The 19,112-nt window shown below is 41.4% G+C and overlaps 1 protein-coding gene across 4 annotated transcripts in view; it reads left to right on the forward strand.

Annotated features, from left to right (window-relative positions):
- Nucleotides 1–19,112, forward strand: part of Tsc22d1 (TSC22 domain family member 1) — a 100,873-nt gene that overhangs the window by 3,446 nt on the left and 78,315 nt on the right. The window lies entirely within an intron of this gene.

Consider the following 19,112-nt stretch of genomic DNA (forward strand, 5'->3'; position numbering starts at 1 on the left):
TGTTCACGATAGCTACAGTGTGTAAGTATGTTACAAATAGGCTTGGGGCCGTCAGGTAGATTTTATTATTCATGAAATGCTTTTGAAAAGATAATTTATGAAAAGCAGCCTACATTTTGTTACTCCACGAAAGCGTTAAGCATTTCTCTTGAGCTCCTAAAATCTTTATGATCCTTTTTTGCCGGGTGTTGTGGTTCCCACGTTTGTTCCTGCCCTACAGCCCTTTTCTGTTCTGGGATGTTTGATCTTAGGCTGTGAAAGATCCTGTTACCTGCTTGTCCTCCCAAGGCACTGTGGGAAAGATGACCTAATCTGGGTGATATAGGTTGCCCTCATGCTGTTAGTAACCAGCTCTTGTAAACTTAATGTAACGGTTACTTTATTTGAACAAAAGAGGAATCCAAGTCCAACAGCCTGTGTTTCAAGGGCAAGATACCAGGATTTATGCTTGGTAGTGAGTAATGCTGTAGAGTTTTTCTTTTGCTAGGAGATGAAGGTGGTAGCCATTTTAAGGCGTGAAATCAGTCTTAAAGGGCTGATTTTAACAGGCCAATCTGTCCCACCTGTTTCTACTCTCGCCAAAATACAGAAAGTCTAAAAGTTAAGTCAACACTAAGCCAGCATTTTCTTTTCCATTTATATTGGCGATAATATGCTGATCACACCTAGTGAATGAGGCTGGCTAGAAAAGCTGGTTCTACATTGCTTTAAGATTAAGGGTTTTTTGTTTTGTTACTTAGAGGAATGTTCTTTTTGCACATTTGCCAGTATTTACAGCGATCAGAAGTATAGGAGTTGTAAAAAGACTTTTTTTTTCCCCCACTGGAATTTTGAAAAAACATTAAGATACTTAACTATTTTAGTATCTTTTGGAGATTTTTGACATTTTAATTATTCCAATTGAAGTGTTTATATGTGTATTTGTGGGTTTATTTTGGGAAAACTGAGAATATTGCAAAAGAATTTTATAAAAAGAAAACAAGGCCAATTGTTTCAGTGAAATTTTCATGATTTTTTCCCCCTGAGTTTAAAAGATAAAAGGTTATGATACTGAAACATGCGAAAATACTTTTTCAGGGTTTTTGCTTTTCTGATAGTCATACATTTAAATTTTGTTACCAGAAGTAGTTCTTAATCCTTGTACAAAACTACCTCACAAGATGGATTTCTAAGAGGTAGTTTTCTGTAATAGTCCAATTATAATTATTGTTCAGCCTTTAATTTTGTCTTTATCATTCTGATCCTCACCCGTACTTTAAATTTAAGGAATTATTTACCCTAATTTTTGTTTCCTAAATCAAAAGGGTATGAACTGAGTGAAGTTCTGACTAAATAATGTACACTGTAGATGCTGACTTAAGAACAGTGAAAGACAGGTGCCAGAAATGAAAACCACACACTGATTACCAACCCGTGAAGGTTTTCTTAATTACTGTTTGTGGGCTCCTGGGAGGACTTTCTTTGTTTTTCCTCCTCTCAGCAGGGAGGATGGCAGGCCCTTGAAAGGCTGGCTGTCACACAGTTAAGTCAGGCTGCTGCCTGCGCTAGCTCAGAGTAGTCATCCCAGGTGGAGATGCTGCAGAGCCGTTTTTCCTTATAGACAGAGTAACTGATAAAGGTAGACCAGGCGCCCGTGATGGAGAGTTACGTTCCGGGAAAGCACAAGAATGAATATAAAATAGTTCTCTCCATTATTATCATAAGTTATCTTCAGATTGCATTTGAACTTTACCCTAGAAACTTGTGTTAATTGACGTCACTGTTGAGTCATCAAAACTGGACACACTTTTTTCCAGGTCTCCTTCAGTTTCACTGAGGTCTGAGTCTGCTACTAAGGCACATGCAAGACCAGTCAGTGAGGTCTGCTTTAATTGTGTTTTATTGCAGGGCTTTTTTGTTTTGTTTTTTGTTTTTAATCTCAATGTGGTTTGGTTTAGAAAAATGGTTGAAATATGCCTCTGGGAGGTAATTGGGATACCTTTCTTCATGCCAGCCTCTGTGTCCTTGCCTCTTCCAGGCTTTGTCACCATCCATCTCCTCTGGAAGAAAGGGTTGTGTCCTCATTTAATTTTATGACCCAGGAAGTATGTTAGCATAAACTTTTTGGTGGCAGAAGAGATGACCCTTGCGTATATACTGCGGTAGTACCGCCACTCTTTAGATCTCAATGCCTGCTTAGTACTGGGGAGAGTGCTCTCGCTTGCCCTCTTGTTGTCTGTAAAACTGAGAGATGATAAACATTACGTATAAATAAACATAAGAATTAGGACCGAGGTATTAAGATTATATGACTTCCTTTTTTATAGATCATTTTTATTATAAAGATCTCGATGTCTTAGCCTTTAATGTGAACTTAACCTTTACAGGAATGGGAACATAAAGTTATTTACTGTAATGTTTTGTGCTGGTTATCAAAGTGTTATGTGAATTTCTAGTCTCTTGTTTTTAGGCAAAGCTCAGATGTTCCCTCTGAAAGATTTTTCTTCCCCAGGGGGTGTTTCCTTAGCACGGCTTACTGTCCCTCTATTTAAGTACTGTATATTTGGTGATAATTATGTTTACCAGTCTTTCCCACAAGGGGAGGAACTAAATATATTTTTTAACAAGCTTTGTGAGCAGATCTTTTTCTGTTTTCCTATCATGACGCAGTTCATTCTGTCATCTTAAGCACACAGTTAGAGATGCAGGTGCTATAATTTCTGTAACAAATTGAAATAGCAATATGACTTGGTTAGCTTCCTGCTCCTTAAGGTGATATGGCCTTAACCTTCTAAAGAGTGTCTATTTTGCAGTAAGTCCTCAAGTATTACATGATTTCTGCTCTCCTGTTTATTTTTGTGTGTTGCATGTGTGCATGTGAATATGGACGTCAGAGGTTAGTTTCAGGTGTCTTCCTCAGTTGTGCCCACCTTATTTTTTGAGACAGGATCTCACTGAATTGGAGCTCACTCTATTGGCTGGACTGGATAGCCAGTGAGCTTTAGGGATGCACTTGTCTCCACTTCTGAGCACTGAGAGGAGAAGCCGGTGCCTCTGCATCAGGCTTTTATGTGGGTCCTGGGGTCCAAACTCCGGTTCACGCGCTATGTATACGTAGCAAGCACTATACGGAGAGAGTCATCTCCAGCCTGGAATGGAGTGTTTTCTTGCAAAAGAAGGAATAATACTTGTCTTACTTACCTACTGAGAATGGTGGGATGCATGGGTTAAAGTAAAGCAAAAATACTTTTAAATGCAAATGTCTTTTAAAAGGTTTTTGTTTTGAGACAGGTCTCTCTCTGTAGCCCTGGCTGGCCTTGAACTCGGAGACCTCAGTCTGCTTCTGCCTTCCCAGTGCTGGGGCTAGAGGTGTGCGCCACCACACCCGACTTGAAATATTTATTTTTTTACATGCACAGTTTAAAGAATCAAAGTCTGTACGTGCTACCTTCTTCCTTCCCAGGTTTTCTTTCTAGAATCCCTCTAATTTCTTGTAGATGATTCCGCTTTGACAAGCCAGTCTTTCTACTGGACGGGCAGCAGGAGTAACTCTCAGCTTCTCTCTGTCCTCAGCTCCTTTCATGTGACTTTGGGCTTTTTCATTTGCTTTTGCCTCAGTTTCCTCATTTGAAAACAATGAAGGCAATAGCGTTTCTCACAGAATTGTTGCGTAAATTAAATAAACTTAGAAAACTCTCAGAACTTTACTCACTGTGCTCCTAAGAGTTTATAGTAGTAAAACAGTCCTCACTTGGTCTTTGCTTGTGTTTTTAAATCGCTTGGATGAAATGGATTTGCCCTGCTGGTTGCCGTTGTTCCAATATTCCTTTCTCCCAGTAGTTATGATTATGTCACCCTTGAATATTCATAAGTCTTGTAAGAGTATGCCTTTTTCTGTCCACCCACAGTACCGTGTCCTGTGGCTGCCTTGCTCCTCTCCCTGTTCCCCTGGCTCTTTAGTATATTGAAAGGGGTGGGTCATCCCCCCCAACCCCCGAATTCCTTTATCAGCTCCGTCTCTTTTCTCCAGGTTACTTATCCCGATCCCCACCTTGATAGAGCCCTTTCTGTGCTTGCACTTCGGTGAGTGGGGACTAGAGAGCCACTTAGAACATTGGGCTTGGTTCCCACCACGCCCTGTATTCAGGTTCCTCTCCGTTATCACTGATGTTCGGTGTCACCCGCCTCTTCATCAACCTCAGCATATTAATTAGTTAATAAGATTAATTTTCGAGGAAGCCTAGTATCACTCCGGCCTCTCTTCTGGACCGTCACTTGGGCTTCCACTCCTCTGTTACTCTAGGACTCCCTTTTTAATTTTCCCCAGTGGTTCGTCTTCGTTTTCCACAGCCGGTGTTAACTTCATTCTTGATTTACTTGCTATTTTTAAATGGTGTCAGCTTACCTTGCACTCAGTTGATTCTTTGTTTAGGTAAAGGCTACCAGGTTGTAAAAAATCGTGTTCTCTTGCAACTCTGCCTCCACTTGGTAGCTTCTAGATTGCTTTTGAGAACTCTGTAGCCACGTTGGTTTCTCAAGCCGAGAAAGCCGTATGTGATTTGTGTTTGCTCACCTTCTTTCTCTCTCCTCATTTTTAAAGTCTTTGAAAGCTTTAAAGTTGCTTCCATTGTTTTAAACTTTACACAGATGGGGGTGGAATCTGCTTTTACTGGAGTTTTTGGTGTGTGTTGTTTCAGCCTGGAAAGTTTGTGATGCTGAGACTGAACCCAGGGCCTCACATAGCCTTGGCAAACACTCTGCCAAAGAGCTTCAGCCACACATTTTTCTCCTCTCCAAACTTACCTGCATCATGGGCCTCCTTGACTGATCTAACTTCATTGGTTTTCATCTCTTTCTCTTTGCTCTGTTTCTATTGAATTTTTCTTGTAATTTCCAGGAGCTTTTTCTTTTCTTTTCTGGTCTTTCCTTCTTGTCAGCTGTGACTTGCCCCAGTTCAGTACTAAAGGTACCTTCTCTTAGCTCTGTGAGCACATTAGATTTGGTTGCTTTATGAGACAGGGTTGCTCTCTGTGGTCCAGGCTGGCCTTGAACTTGCCATCCTCCAGCACCAATAGTATGTTTTTCATGGGTAGCTTGAGCAGTTTTCTTTCTATGCACTCTGTTTTCTCCAGGTTCTGCTTCCTTTCTTGCCTTGATCCTTTCTCTCTCATGTTCTATTTCTTCACATAGTTGGCAATTGTGTGGTAGAGTAAGGGATGGAAATACTGGTTACAGATTCTCAGTCTAGCTTCTTACTTAGCATTGGTCTCCCTGGATGGTGACCTGACCGGGCTGATTGGCCAGGGTTCTTGATGTCTTTGTATTGCCCTTTAGTTGAGTTAGCTCCTGTCAGAACGGTGTTCTGTGGCTAGACAGAAAGGCTTGTCAGCAAGGGTGCCAGGGAGGGAGTGGGAAGTGAGGAACGAGAAGTCTTGCAAGTCTTGGGCTCCCCAGAGCTGGTCTTCCTTCAGCTGTGTTTCTGTTCTCCCTCTGGGCTTCTGCTGTGCCTCACTCCCTCCTTAGACTGTAGGCTTGGGCGGGCTGGTCTTGGGCGGGCTGGTCTTGGGTGAGGAGCAGGCCTGGTGAACTGGTGAAGCCTGTCTTCAGAACCCCGTCCCCATGGCGGCTGTGTGTGGTGCCACTTCCTGGGCCTTTGGGGCTTTGCGAAGTTTAAATTGGGTTTGTTCTTGGCTTTCTCTACTGTTTGCCAAGTCATTTGTCACTCAACATCTGCTTTCTAGCTTCCAGATTTGTGCTACTATTGTCTTTCATGGCTGGCTTTTTATAGGCTTTTGTCTTTATACCTTTCCTTTCATTTATTTGACATAGAGTCTTAAAAATTTATTTTGGTAGCAAAAGAGTAGATGTGATTTCTTGTTTAGAAATTTAAGTTTAAAACATGAAACTGAGAAGACCTGGTCTTGGAGCGTCTGTCAGAGTCTGTGCTGGGTTTTATTGTCACTGTCAAGACTGGACAGCCTAGCAGAATATGTGCTTGCTATTTTGTGTAGCAGAGACCAGCCTCCTGCGGCAGTTCTCCTGCCTCAGCCTTCCAAATGCTGGTCAGGCCTACCACACGTGGCTTCAACATATCTTTTAATGTCTCTTTAAAACGAAGGTACAGGAGAAGAAGGAACTAAAGCTTCTTTACCCATTTGTAAAATAATGGTCTATGATCTCACATACAGAAGTGCATTTTCTTGCCAACACTTCTTCCTTTCCAGTCAGCTTGACCAGAAAGCTGTCTTTGACTCCTTCCGCTGGCTGACTGAGCTTCCTCCTAACGCGCTCTGGCTATCTGTGCCGCCCTTCTTTGTTTTTTGTTCTTCTGTTTTGTTTCCTACTTTTCTTGTCGTTCTGTGCTGGTCTCTTTGAGATCATTCTCTGCCAGACTGTCAGCGGCGGCTTTCCAAGCATTTCTCGTTCTCACAGGCTTCTCGGCCTCAAGCTTGAGGAGAGACAGTTGTCCTGCCTCAGCCGCCCAAGTGCTGTCATCACAGGCATGAGCTGCTGCGCCGGCTGCGCTGCTCTGCCTCCCACGGCCCTCAGATTGTCCTCTGACACCAAGAGTCACATTCTTTGTGTCTTCTTCCTCACAGAATTTTACATCCTGAATTTAGCGTGCCTCTTTATCTCCCATCCTTTCTCTGCTGGCACAATTCCAGTCTAAGATAAAACAGCCTTGACTTAAAAAGCGTGGTGTGCGGTAGCTTTCTCCCTGGGTCTTCTGCACACGGCCTGCCTTTCTCTGGTACTGTGTTGCCGTCTTAACGTGGGAGTCTTTTATCTAACTCACCTGCCCAGATCCCCTTGAAGCCATTGGTGTAAGGCAATCCCTTCATCTCTGCTCGTTCCTGGCCTCCTATCAGACTCCCATTCCCCTAGGAAAGGTTTCTTTTGGCTCCTGGTTTCAGAAGGTTCTGTCCTTGGTTGTTTGGCCTCATGTGCTTGGTGGTGGGAGCATGTGGCAAGGGCTTGCTGTTCTTGGCAGACAAGAAACAGATAAAAGGGAAAAGTAAATTCTCTCTTCTTTTAGTGCTGGGCAGAGAGCCTAAAGCCTCCAGCATGTCAGGCGAGGACTCTACCACTAAGCCATGTCCTCAGACTTCCACCCACTCCCCTACTTTCTGAAGTCCTAATGACATTGATGACCTTTCAAAAACTGTCACCTGCCATCCATTCTACCTCCTCTGGGCATTTGCACGTTGTTCTTGAATACAAACATGCCCACAGTCACCTCCCTAACCCTTCCTTAAACTTTAATTGTCAATTTTTTTTTCTTCTTGTTTTGAGACATGGTCTTGCTATGTAGCTAAGGCCAACCTTGAACTAGCTACATAGCCCAACGTGGCCTTGAATTTGCGGTCCTCCTGCTTCAGCCTCTGGAATCCTGGGATTTACAGGTATGTACCACTACACTTGGCTAAAGTGCTCACATTTTGAGAGACTTCTTGGCGTATCGATTTAATTTTAGGTTGTTTGCTAAAACTGATTGAAAGCATCTTGCTGTGTTTATAATGCTTGCTACAGTTTATTAGTTTTGTGATTATGTGATAATTTTAACTTCCACAAATAGGAATATTTGGGGTTTACTAGTATCTAATCCTATTTCAGTGTTTAAAGAAATGGTAAAAGTTTGTTCAGTGAAGAAAATCTGTTGCGACATAAGAGCGGACAAGTGAAATGTATCCTTTTAGAGAATAGAATTTCAGTTCTTCATAGGTTATCATGACATCAGTTTCTCCCTTAATGGATATATGATTTACACTTGGTGTACTTTTGGCTGCTTGGGAGTTGGCTGTTTATTTTCTAAACAAGCCTTTTGTTTTATTTTGTGTTCACTTAAGATTATGCCATTAAGAATTCTTAAATCTTATTTCCTAATTGATCAGTATTTTTTTTCCCTGCTTTTGACCAGAATAATATTTTCTATAAAAGCAATTCTAAAATACCTAGGTGTTATCTTAGAAATCCTTTGATGCAATCTCAGCTGTTCAAAACAGGCTTTGAGTTTATAGACTGCCACTCACTCTGTTGAGGGGTTTTCCTGTTAATCAGTTTATTGACTATTTGCTTACAATTTCTGTGTCATGTATTAGTTGTGGTCATTATCAGCTGCCTGTTACCCAAAATCGGAAAGCAGGAATAGCAATACTAACAATACCACCACCATCACCAACACCAGAAAGAAAAATGATGTAATAGAGTGGTCACCAGAGGCTAGCTCCAAATGAAGGCATTTCCCATCTTCTCTGAACCTATTGGGGTCAACCTGGTTGCCTGCCTTAGAACTGTTTTGTGTTGACTGGAGAGACTTACTGTCACTTGGTAGATCATGATGCATGGCATGGCCTTGCTCATCCATGCAGCCACAGAGCAGAGTAACTCAGAGTATTATGTGGTTAAGGTAGGTGAAGCAGTGACTTGCTTTTCCCCAAGGCTTTCAGATTGTTTTTGCAGTAACATCTGACTGCTTAGTTTGGGGAATTCTTGATATCCTATGTCCATGCCTGAGGATTCTTTGATGAGTGACTTACAAATTCAAGTTGTTTAGTGTTGATAAGACTTAATTCTCTTATAACTTGTTCAGGTTATTTAATGATTACCCGTTTTTGTCGTTTTCTTTCCTATTGTGCATGTACATACTAACAATGTATTGCCTAGTTAGGAGTGCTTTGAAAGTGTGCACATGCAGCTGAAATGATATTTGCCATTAAAATCACCATGAGGTCATGTTATATCTCAGTACTGGTAGTAACGTTACTTTCATATGCTTTTTAATTTGTTTTTGACGGAATCTAACTTTGAATTAGATTATGCTCTCTTGAGGCTTGGTCCTGTCTTGTAGTTGGTAGTTTTTCTCTGACCAAACTTCATGAAGAAGTGACAGACAGGTTCCTTGTCCAGTCTAAAATGAGACATCACATTTCTGCTGTGTGGTGGGTGCTGCTAGCACCCTCAGATGTGGTGATGTCCTTGGCGGTGTTTGAGTAGAGTGCTTGGGAATCAGCACGGCTGCTCCAAGTCGTTGTGAGCATAGCCCGAGCTTCTGGATGAAGTGCCATTATTATCCTTATTTACAAGTGAGAAAACTGAGGACAGAGACTGAGCACCTTATCCAAGGTCACCTACCTGTGAGGCGGGATTTGGGATCTAAATAGAAAAATCTGGTTTCAGAGTTTGGACTTTGGCATGCCTTTCTCATGACTGCCGCAGAATATCTGACGAGAAACAGTTGAGGGGTTGCGGGTGAGTAGGAATGAGGCTTCTCAGTTCAGGTCCCCACCTATTGAATGAATGGTGCCTGGGCTCTCCCGCCTCACTGGGTTCTAGGAACCCTGTGTTCCATGGTCATCTAAACCTGAAGGTGAACCATCACACTTCTGCAGCGTGGGGCCGGAACTAGACTGTCCCCCTTCCTCAAGTTAAAGCATACTGTGAGGTGCTGGGCCTTAGTCCTTCTGCTATCGCAGGAGAATTACTGACTAATAAAGATATTTTGATGTAGTAAAGGTACCCTGAGGTTTTTCTTCTTCAGTGATTTGCTGTGTTGAAGAGGGTAGGTGGCTCATGATTATCTTTCAGATACTGTCTCACACTTTAGTCTTTTAAATAAACAAAGATTCCAGTTAACTTTGTTTCATAAGGAAGTTTTGTTTGTTTTTTAATTGTGCTCTCTGGATAATTTTGTTGTATTTTTGATAGTTACGCATAGTTTCCTTTTGAGTATAGTCCTATTTTAAACTTTACTTTAAAAGATAGTTACTTAATAAATACAGTTTTTAAAATGCTAAGTGAGCATTTGCCTTGAGTGTTTATGTCATTGCATGTTTCTTCAAGTATACTCCTTTGGGGACAAAGATACGGAACTAGTTGACACACTCCTGGTTTTGTGTGTGCTAATTCACAGCCCAGGTACATGATCGCCAGTGACCGGAAGCTTTCCTCCAGCACTTTGAACAGGCCTTCCGGTCACATTGCACCATGTTTCTTCAGGTTCAGCATGGTGCTTGACTTCCCATTAGACTCCTGGCTGATGGTCAGGCAGCATTTTGATCAGCTCCATTCCTTTCTCCTTTCTCCCGCACACACCCAAGCTGCTGTCTTTACTGTTTTCTTCCTTTGTGGAGACCCACTGCACACTCATCAGTTACTCTCTGAAGCAGGCTGTGTGCATTTGTATAGGCTGTGATATCTGTAACATTTGTTTTTACTGTGATATCTGCAACAGTTTTGAAGTTGCAGGCCAAAAGGGTGGATTGAGAACCAGGAGGTGTTACAGTAAGAAGCCCTTTGTCTTTACTTCACCTCACGCCTGTCATGACAGACATCACCACCCCACACACTGGTCCTTTTAACTTCTTCTCTTGACAGAATTGTTCATTGATGATAATTTGTAAGGGCTGTGGATGCCTGAGAGGGACAGTGATAACGCGCCCTTTGCTGTGGTTAGCATTTCCATGTTCATAGCTCAGTATTCAACTTTGAAGTTGGGATTGTGTGAGTCTAACCACAATTGAGAAGAATAACTGTGGAGACATACATTTTTTTTTTCTTTTTAAAAGATGGGATCTTACTATATGGCCCTGGTTGTCTTAGAACTCTCTATGTAGACCAGTCTGGCCTTAAAGTCACAGAGACCTGTCTGCCTTTGCCTCCCAAAGGTGGGTTAAAGGTGGGTGCCACCAAGCCCCGGGAGACACAGTTTTGTGCCATGAACGATCAGTAAATGAGGTTGGTAGCTGTCTGTTCTTGGTCTCAGAGATAGGCTTATGGTGTTTTCTTTAAGCTCAGCATAAGTTACATTAAAATACTTTAAAAGCAGAAATCTCATTCTAATTAATTGAGTCATAATAGCATGTTTATGACTCAGGTCTTTAATTTTGAGTTGTTGCAACTTATATTCGTACCACACGTTTGTTACTGGAGTGCAGAAGTGCTAATTTATATGAGTGCTTAATATGCAGCTGAAAAATAGAATTTATGATTTGCTCCTTCTTGTTGGAATGTGAATTTTATTTTTTTGTTGGAACGGTTTCATTAAGTATCTGTTACTTAAAAGTTGTTGCAGAAGTTCATTTTCATAATGAACATTGGAGCTGAGCGTTTCATGAATGAACATTGGAGCTGGGGTGTTTGGGGTGTGATGGTGCAGCCCTGACAAGAAGTGCGTCCTTGCGTCATCCCTGGGTAGCGATTGCGTCTTACCTGGGTCCCCAGGCCCCGCTGTCACTAGTGGGAGGGAGCTCCAGCTGCTCAGTTTACTTGTGCATGCGGACTGCTGCTAGACCTGCTGTCTCTACCAGGCCAGCAGTTGCACAAGAATGTTTTAATGAGTTCATTTTGTGGACGTTAAGGCTCCTTTTAGACTTTTTTCTTAGGAGTTTCCATTATTTTCCTAGTGGTACTTGGAGCCTAAGCGACTTCACAGTGGCTTATTATAAATAGATGCAATGTGTAAGAGGCAGTCTGGTCTAACAGCCGGGCTGTGCTCTGTTTGAGCCTTTGAATGGGACACTTAAATACCGTTAGTACTGCCAGGCCGAGTTAGCATCATCAGCATGTGACTAGGAGATGAACAGACAAACCTGGAAGGGGGGTGGGACAAACCCCCGTAGAGGGTGGGAGAGAAAGAAGCAGGTGTGATAGGGGGTAATTGTGGAAAAGCTTGGTACAGTCCACTCTCCAGGGGTACTTTCTCCTCCTGCATTTAGAGCCCCATCCGTGGGAAGTAAAGATGATGCCACCCAGCTTAAGGAATTGTCTGTCTCGAAAGCTCTTTACAGCACTCCCCATGGAAGTGTATTTGTTTCAGAGATAGCGAATGCTTGATACATATGTAGTGTTTAGCAGAAGTGCTAAGGATAGGGGGGAGTTCATTAAGATTCATGCGCTTTGAGCGTAGTCGATCTCGATGGCGTCCAGGTTAAGTGTATGCTCAGGTGTTGGTCCATGTGTAGTGTGCATGACAGCTTTTGCATTCAAATTAGTTGATGGAACACAGTTCTCAGTGCTTCCAGCATATAATGAGGTAGATTTTTACTGAGAACCAGTTTTGACTTCAGACCTGGTGTCTAACCTTGTTTCTTCTGCCTCTTAATTGCTTGGCTTCTGTATGTTAAGCTTTCCAAGCCCAGTTTCCTTACCTGTTCTGTAGAGAGACCACACCCGCGTACTGTTTGGGAAGATTAATGAAGCCAGATGTACAGTTCAGCCAGCTCAATTCTTTGTAGCTGTGTTTATGATGGGTGCTCACACTGTGCCAAATAAGAAGCTTCCTTTGTAACATTGTAAATTAAAGAAGAAAGCTTGCCTACCAGGGTGAGACTCCTGCACCCCGCAGCCTGTTGAGAAGATGGTTCTCGGTCTTTGTGATGTTTGAGATAGTCTGCATCATCAGGGTTATATGAAAGGACTTCTAATTTCTACATTCTAGATTGAATGCCTTCATTCTATTAAAAAAAAAAAAACAAACAAACAACCTCATTCTGTTCAATGGAGACATCAGGCGTTGATTCTTTTCCTGATTCCATTTGGAGAGGACTATCCTATATCTGAGTAGGAGCTCGGGAAAAGTTCATAAAAGCCAAAGTTGTTACAAAACATGCCTTCCGTTTTTCCTAATGGGAGTGAAGGGTGGGGGGACCCAGAGAAGTACAGTGTCATGTGGAAGTTTAATACTCCAAAGTAGAGTCACGTTCCAGACGAAGCGGTCTGAAACTTTGTGAAGATTGTTTAGCTGGGCACAGTGCCCTGACGACCATCTGTTCCGTCCTCAGCCCCATATGGGATGGTAACCATCTCACAGAATGAATGGAACCAATCAGTTTGGTTTAATAAGATAATGAGTCAGTATCAGGCGTTTGCAGGTTCGCAGATTCATTGAACTGAACTTTGATGTTCTCTTATAAACTTTCAAAATGAGTGTTTTTGTAATAGTTTGTCACATGGGAAAAGGAAAGTTCTAGAGCTCAGGGCTTTTGCCAAATGCTTTTTATATCTCCTTGAGCCCATTTCTGTCCACATTTATTATCCCACCGTAATAGTTGGCTTGCTTTCTATCCTGCTTTTGTAAGTATCCGTTCGTATCACTGTTGCCATGAGAACGTACCAAAGACATGTTTGCCGGGGGCTTGAGAACATGCTTTGGGAAGGTGCTGCGTCAACACACCCTCAGCTCACTTACCTGACCCTGCTTTGTAAACAGTCATTAGGAATGGAATCTATGTGATAGTGTATTCTTGAGGAAAAGCCAAATTAGGTTACAAGGAGCTAGCTGATAATAAACAGAGATACAAAGCATTTTATTAACTTGAAGTCCCTGGCTCATCATGCTACAAGTGGTGCTAGCTAAGCAAAGAGGATATTGAATCTGTCGGTTTCCTCATGTGTTCATTTGAGAACTGGAAATACAAGACAGATACAAGAAAGGCTGTCAGATTTTTACTTTTACTGTTTTTGGTTGTTTATTTTCTTGGTCTAACCTGGTCATACTACTTGTTTATATAGCTCAGACTATAGGGAGTACTTGCCGTGTGGACCAGGCTGGCCTCCTGCAGTGATCTCCTGATGCAGCCTTCTAAGCAGGGAATTAGAGACTTGAGCCACCATGTGTGGTTTAAGAATGCCAGATTTGGGGGATAAAAGTTGAAGTCCTTTGTGACCTGAGAAATTTTAAAAGAGGGGAAGAATTTATCATGGAAGATGTTTTGTGAAGGTAAAAGTTCCTCCGTGTTCAGTAGCTTATATTCTGGGCTACCATAAAACTGGGAACTCCAGCCTTAAAGCATTAGCTGAACTCAAAATTGGAGGACAGAATGGATTTTTTTTTTCTTCTTAGAAATGCCACAGTCTGGTACTACTCCTGAATAGTACACAGTCAGTGACTTCCCAGAATGTGTGAAGGATGCCAGATCGCTTCATTTTATTTTTAAAAAACATTTATTTTTTTTAATTATGTGCATGTGTACATTTACCTGAGGACAGAAGAGTTTCAGGTTGGAGTTACAGGACATTGGTAAACTCCTGATGGAGGTGCTGGGAGCTGAACTCAGGTCCTCTGTAAGAAAACTATGTTTTTTTTTAAAGCAGATTCTTTGCTCCAGTCCCATGTGTCCCTCCCCACTTCCTCCCTCCTTCCCTTTTCTTTCTTTCCTTTATTCCTTCTTTTTTTAAAAACAAAGTTTAATATTTTATGTTTATGGGTGTCTTTGCCTGCATATATGTGGGGCGGCTTATGACAGTGCACACAATGTCTGTGTGCCAGGGCAAGGGGATGCTAGAAGAGGGTATTGGGTCCTTTGGTTAGAGTTGCAGATGGTTGCTGGGACCTGAATCGGGTCCTCCAGAAGAGCTGTCTTTCCAACACCACACTTTATTTCTTAGTGGAAGTTTAGCTCTTGTCCTTGGTGAATATGAGGAAAACGAGCTTGTGTAGCAAGGATTGAAACCAGTATCTCACTGGTAGCTGACACCTTGAGAACCAAAGTTGGTCTGTCTGTCTTTGTTTTTGCTTTGTTTTTGCTTTGTTTTTGCTTTGTTTTTCAGAGAGGGTCTCATGTAGCCAAGACTGGCCTTGAACAGCTAATCTTCCTGTTTCTAACCTCACAAGTGCTGTGAACCTCCCTCCCTTTTTCTTTTGTTTTTCTGAGACAGAGTGTCTCATTGTAACAGTCCTGGAACCGCTTTGTAGACCAGGCTGGCCTGGAACTCACAGATCTGCCTGCCTCTGCCTCCCGAGTGCTGGGATTAAAGGTGTGCATGTGTGCCACCATGCCCAGCTCTCTTTTTTAAAAACAGCTTTTCACTATGTAGGCCTGGCTGGCCTTGAACTCACTAAGGTCGGCTTTCCTCTGCCTCCTGAGTGCTGGTATTGAAGATATATTTCACCACAAAAGCCCTAAATTGTATTTCTGGAGTTGTGGGCTTGATGGTAATAATGTTCTTTTCACCGTATTCTTTTTTGGCAGTATTTTCCTTTTTAGACATTAATTCTTAGCATCAAAATTTTGTTCTCAAAATGTTTGAAAAGTAGAAATGGATATGAAAGCTTTGAATAGTTAGTAAGCCACTAGGATTTTAAATATAGAAAATCAGGTTGGATGTTTTTAGTTTGTGGGGGTGTTGCAGTCTGAATGCTGTGTAGGAGTCTTATCTTGGTGAGCAGTAAGCAAACACAGACTTCTTTTAGTTTGTTATTGTGGACTTTCACAGTTCACAATGACATACTGTTGCTATTTCCATTAGGATTAATTTTTACAGAAATAATGGACTAAACTATTCTGAACCTGAAAAAAAATTACATTTCTTTTCAGTGAGAATTACATGGGTATAGAAATTGGTTCAGGATCTTTTTGGTTTTTTTTTTGTTTTTGTTTTGTTTTTCTTGTTTTTTAATTTTAGCCGTTTGTTTTGAAACAGGAGGAGTGAAGAGCCTATTCAGAAACTCCTGCCCTGCTTTCCTTGTTATTTCTATTTTACACAGCCTTACACAAATCTAGAAATTAGGAAATTGGAACCAGTCTGTAAGAAGGCCTTGAACTTTGACATAATGTTTATTCTGATCTTTGTAGGTTTCAGTCTAGATTCCCATCACACTTGGTAGTCATGTCTCTGGGATGTGCTTGCTCCCATGCTGGGTCTCATTGGCCGTGCTGTGTACCAGCTCATTGGATAGACTTTCCCTTTCTGCTCACCTGCAGTGTTCCTAGGATCAGATGGGGCAGAGTGTTGGTGCCAGGAACGGGAGGTGCACGCTTGCCCTCCGTGGCCTCACTGCTGAGTTGTTAAGTATTCTATTACTTGTCATACTGTCTTTTAATTTCAGTGCCTTTGGCATCCTTGCTGCATCAGGGCATTTTAAGTTTTATTCTTCATCTTTTGTTGCTATTGTTGACTAATGGCAGTTCTTGCCGTAAATGGATAAAGATACTAAAGGAATTGATGTAAATGTAATTAATGAAACAAGACTCTTACACGTCTTCTTTTTCACTTTTTCTGCATGTATTCATACAGTGTACAACTCAGGCTCCTAGGATTAAAAAAAATATAGTAGAAGAGGTGCTTTATCTTAAAGTAATATATATTTCCAAGTCTCCTGACATCCTAAGGACAAAACCAATAAATTTATACTAAGAAAACATGCAGACATAGGAGCTGTTGGAGAGGGAAAAGGTAGGCTAATTATAAAAGTCATAGTTGAGTAACTTGATCTAAAATGACTTTCATTAACTTGGGTGGATCAAGTAGTCAATTTTTATTGGTTTGTTTGTTTGTTTGTTTATTTTTTTGGGACAGTGTTTCTCTGTGTAGCAGCCTTGGTTGGCCTGGAACTCACTTTGTAGACCAGGCTGGTCTTCAACTCACAGAGATCTTCCTGTGAGCACTTCCCAAGTGCTCAGACCAAATATATGTGCTATCACCACCTGGGGGGGATAAAACTCTTTTTCATTTAAAAGAGTCAGACAAATTTAAGGATGTTTGTGTTTTGTCTTTCCTTTGGTATTGCCTTTTACTATTGGTTGGTAGAATTTAACATTTTGTGGTTGCTTTTTGCCTTTCACTCTGTAGTAAGTTGACTGCTTTAGATATATCCCGTGTTATGGATTGTTTATCTCTTTCCTTTTAATAGAGCTTGGCATTTACATCTAGTGGTCTGACTTCAGTCCCAGTAACATTTTGGACTGTAACTTTTTCAAAAGAATGAGAAAATATAATGGGATTTTGTTAGGTGTTGAGGGGATTTTGTTTTTTTGGTAGGTGGTTTGTATTGAGTTGGAGTCTATCTAGCCTCACTGGCTTGGCACTTGGTGGGTTTGGCACTTGGTGGGTAGCCCAGTCTGGTCTCCCCTTCTGTCTCAACCCTGATACTTTGGATAAAGTCGTTTCCATTGGAATTAAAGCTGAACTATGTGCTGTCTACCTGTGTGTTAGCCAGGAGACCCAGCACTTACTTTCTTACTGTTTCTTGATCAGCAAGCTTTGTTTGGAAAGCATTTATTGAACTACCTATTCAGAGTGCCACACACTCTTCAAGGGACTGGAAAGACAGAGATAATGCTATAGAAGTTCTTTTGAACCAGTAAGAATCAGTGATAAAGTACGTAAGGCAGGCTACTAACTCATTTATGTCTCATTTTATAAATTGCACATTTGTAAGCAGTGGTTTAAATTTAGGTCAGCAATGGTCCAAGTCTTTTTGGTCAAATGCCTCTCCTGGACTGGGAAGGACTGTGTGTGGTCCTAGCAGTAGGGAGGCAGAGGTAGGGAGATGAAGCCATCCTGAGCTATGTGAGGCCCTAGCTCAAAAACAACAACAGAAGTCATGTTATTTTAGTTAACTGTTAAAAATTAGCTAGGTGCAGAAATGTTTAAAACTACTAAGCCCTATATCCTCACTATTTACTAATTTAGTACTGAGGGCAAATTTCACAAATAACCTCTTTGATAGGCATTTCAACAGAGTTTCTCTTTCTTGGTGGTATGTATGAATGCATATAATGCTAAGTGTATAGCAATAAATAAGTAAGCATTTCTTTTTGATTTGACCATAGCTGGGTGTTTGTGAGAGTCTTTAGAAGTGTAGATGGTTGCAGAGTACACTGACGACTTAGCCTGCTGGTGGACACCTCTCACCCCCATTTGCAGTCACATCACAGCACTGTGGGTCTTGTTACCTTTGGTTTAAAATTTATTCTCTAGTGATTACATTTTGTTCTTGCAGAATACTTAGTTTTCTCCCATTGAAACATCACGTAGAGCAGCGGTTCTCAAACTGTGGGTCGCTACCGCTTTCGGGTTGAGCAGACCTTTCACCAGGGTTGCATATCAGATAGTGTCGGGTATTTACATTATGATTCATACAGTAGCAAAATTACAGTTACGAAGTGGCACAAAAAGTTTTATGGTTGGAGGTCACAGCATAAGGAGCTGATTTAAAGAAAGGGCTGCAGCGTTAGGAGGGTTGAGAACCACTGCTGTTGGGGAAAGCAGAGTGAGACTGTTCTGATGTTATAACACTGGTGCTCTTAACTCATGACCTCGTTTAGAAACTGTACATTTGATAAAATCATCAAATCCAAATTTTTAACTTGTAGCACTTTAAAGAACACCAGGTTCCTTGAATGATTTCAAAGTAATTTTTATTTAGCAAAATCTGTGTGTTTACTCATTGCCGAGTAAGAATCTGCTGAAGTCCTGATACTTCAGGCAGAAAAAAGAAGCATTCTGAATGGAATCTGATGTTGGGAAGTTTACAGATTGCTTGATTTCTTGAACCAAGTCATACTGACCTTGCTTTGTAACCTAACGTAAAGGCTTAGGGTTTTCTTTTCTTTGGTTTTGTTATTTTGAAGCTAAAGTAACTGTGCTTTTAACATATATTCTGGAAGGTACAAAAAAATAAAGCTTTGGAGGTGGTTAGCTTAAAGTTCCTGCTGAAGTTGTAAACTTAACCTAATGTTAAGCTGAGCAAGTTGGTTCTAAACTTACAAAGATTGTCATGTGTGTTTGTTCAGAACGACCCTTCACCTTTCTCCAGTTCTCACCCAGCTGTGTGCTAGGATTGGTTATTATTTGACAGACAATTGAGGAGAAATTTGGAAAAATCTCAACCTTTGTTTATGATTTCCAAATAATTCTTTTAAAACTACCTTGATTGTTACAGTTAAATTTTACTTCAATTTTGGTAATGTAGAATTCTTAAATAATCCTTAGTATCACAAAAGAGAGGGTTTGCCCATAAAATTAGTTAGAAAAAAATTAGAGGGTTATTGTCCCGTAATATTTGCTGCATTTCTCTAGCACTTAGCTTGCGTTGCAGAGGTAGAAGGGAAGAATGAGGCGGCTCTCTGACATGCTGTTCTCATGAGTTACCAGGAAGGTAATTGTGGGATACATTTTCTTAGTCCTAAGACGTACCTAACCTAGAGTACATTTGAGATATTCCACACTCAGGTCTTGGTTTTAACTCACACCGCTTTGCTGTCCTCGTGCCTGGTCTCCCGCCCCAGTGTAGTAACGGGACAGCACTGTTTAGAGCACAATGGTGCAGACCCAGGTGTTGGGCTGGAAGGGAGGACGGGCATTGCCACTTGACTCATGGAGCACTCTGGTTATTTATCCCATGTGTCTTT

The sequence above is a fragment of the Myodes glareolus genome, chromosome 12 (genome assembly GCF_982192425.1).
Source record: "Myodes glareolus chromosome 12, mMyoGla1.1, whole genome shotgun sequence".
Lineage (NCBI taxonomy): Eukaryota > Metazoa > Chordata > Mammalia > Rodentia > Cricetidae > Myodes > Myodes glareolus.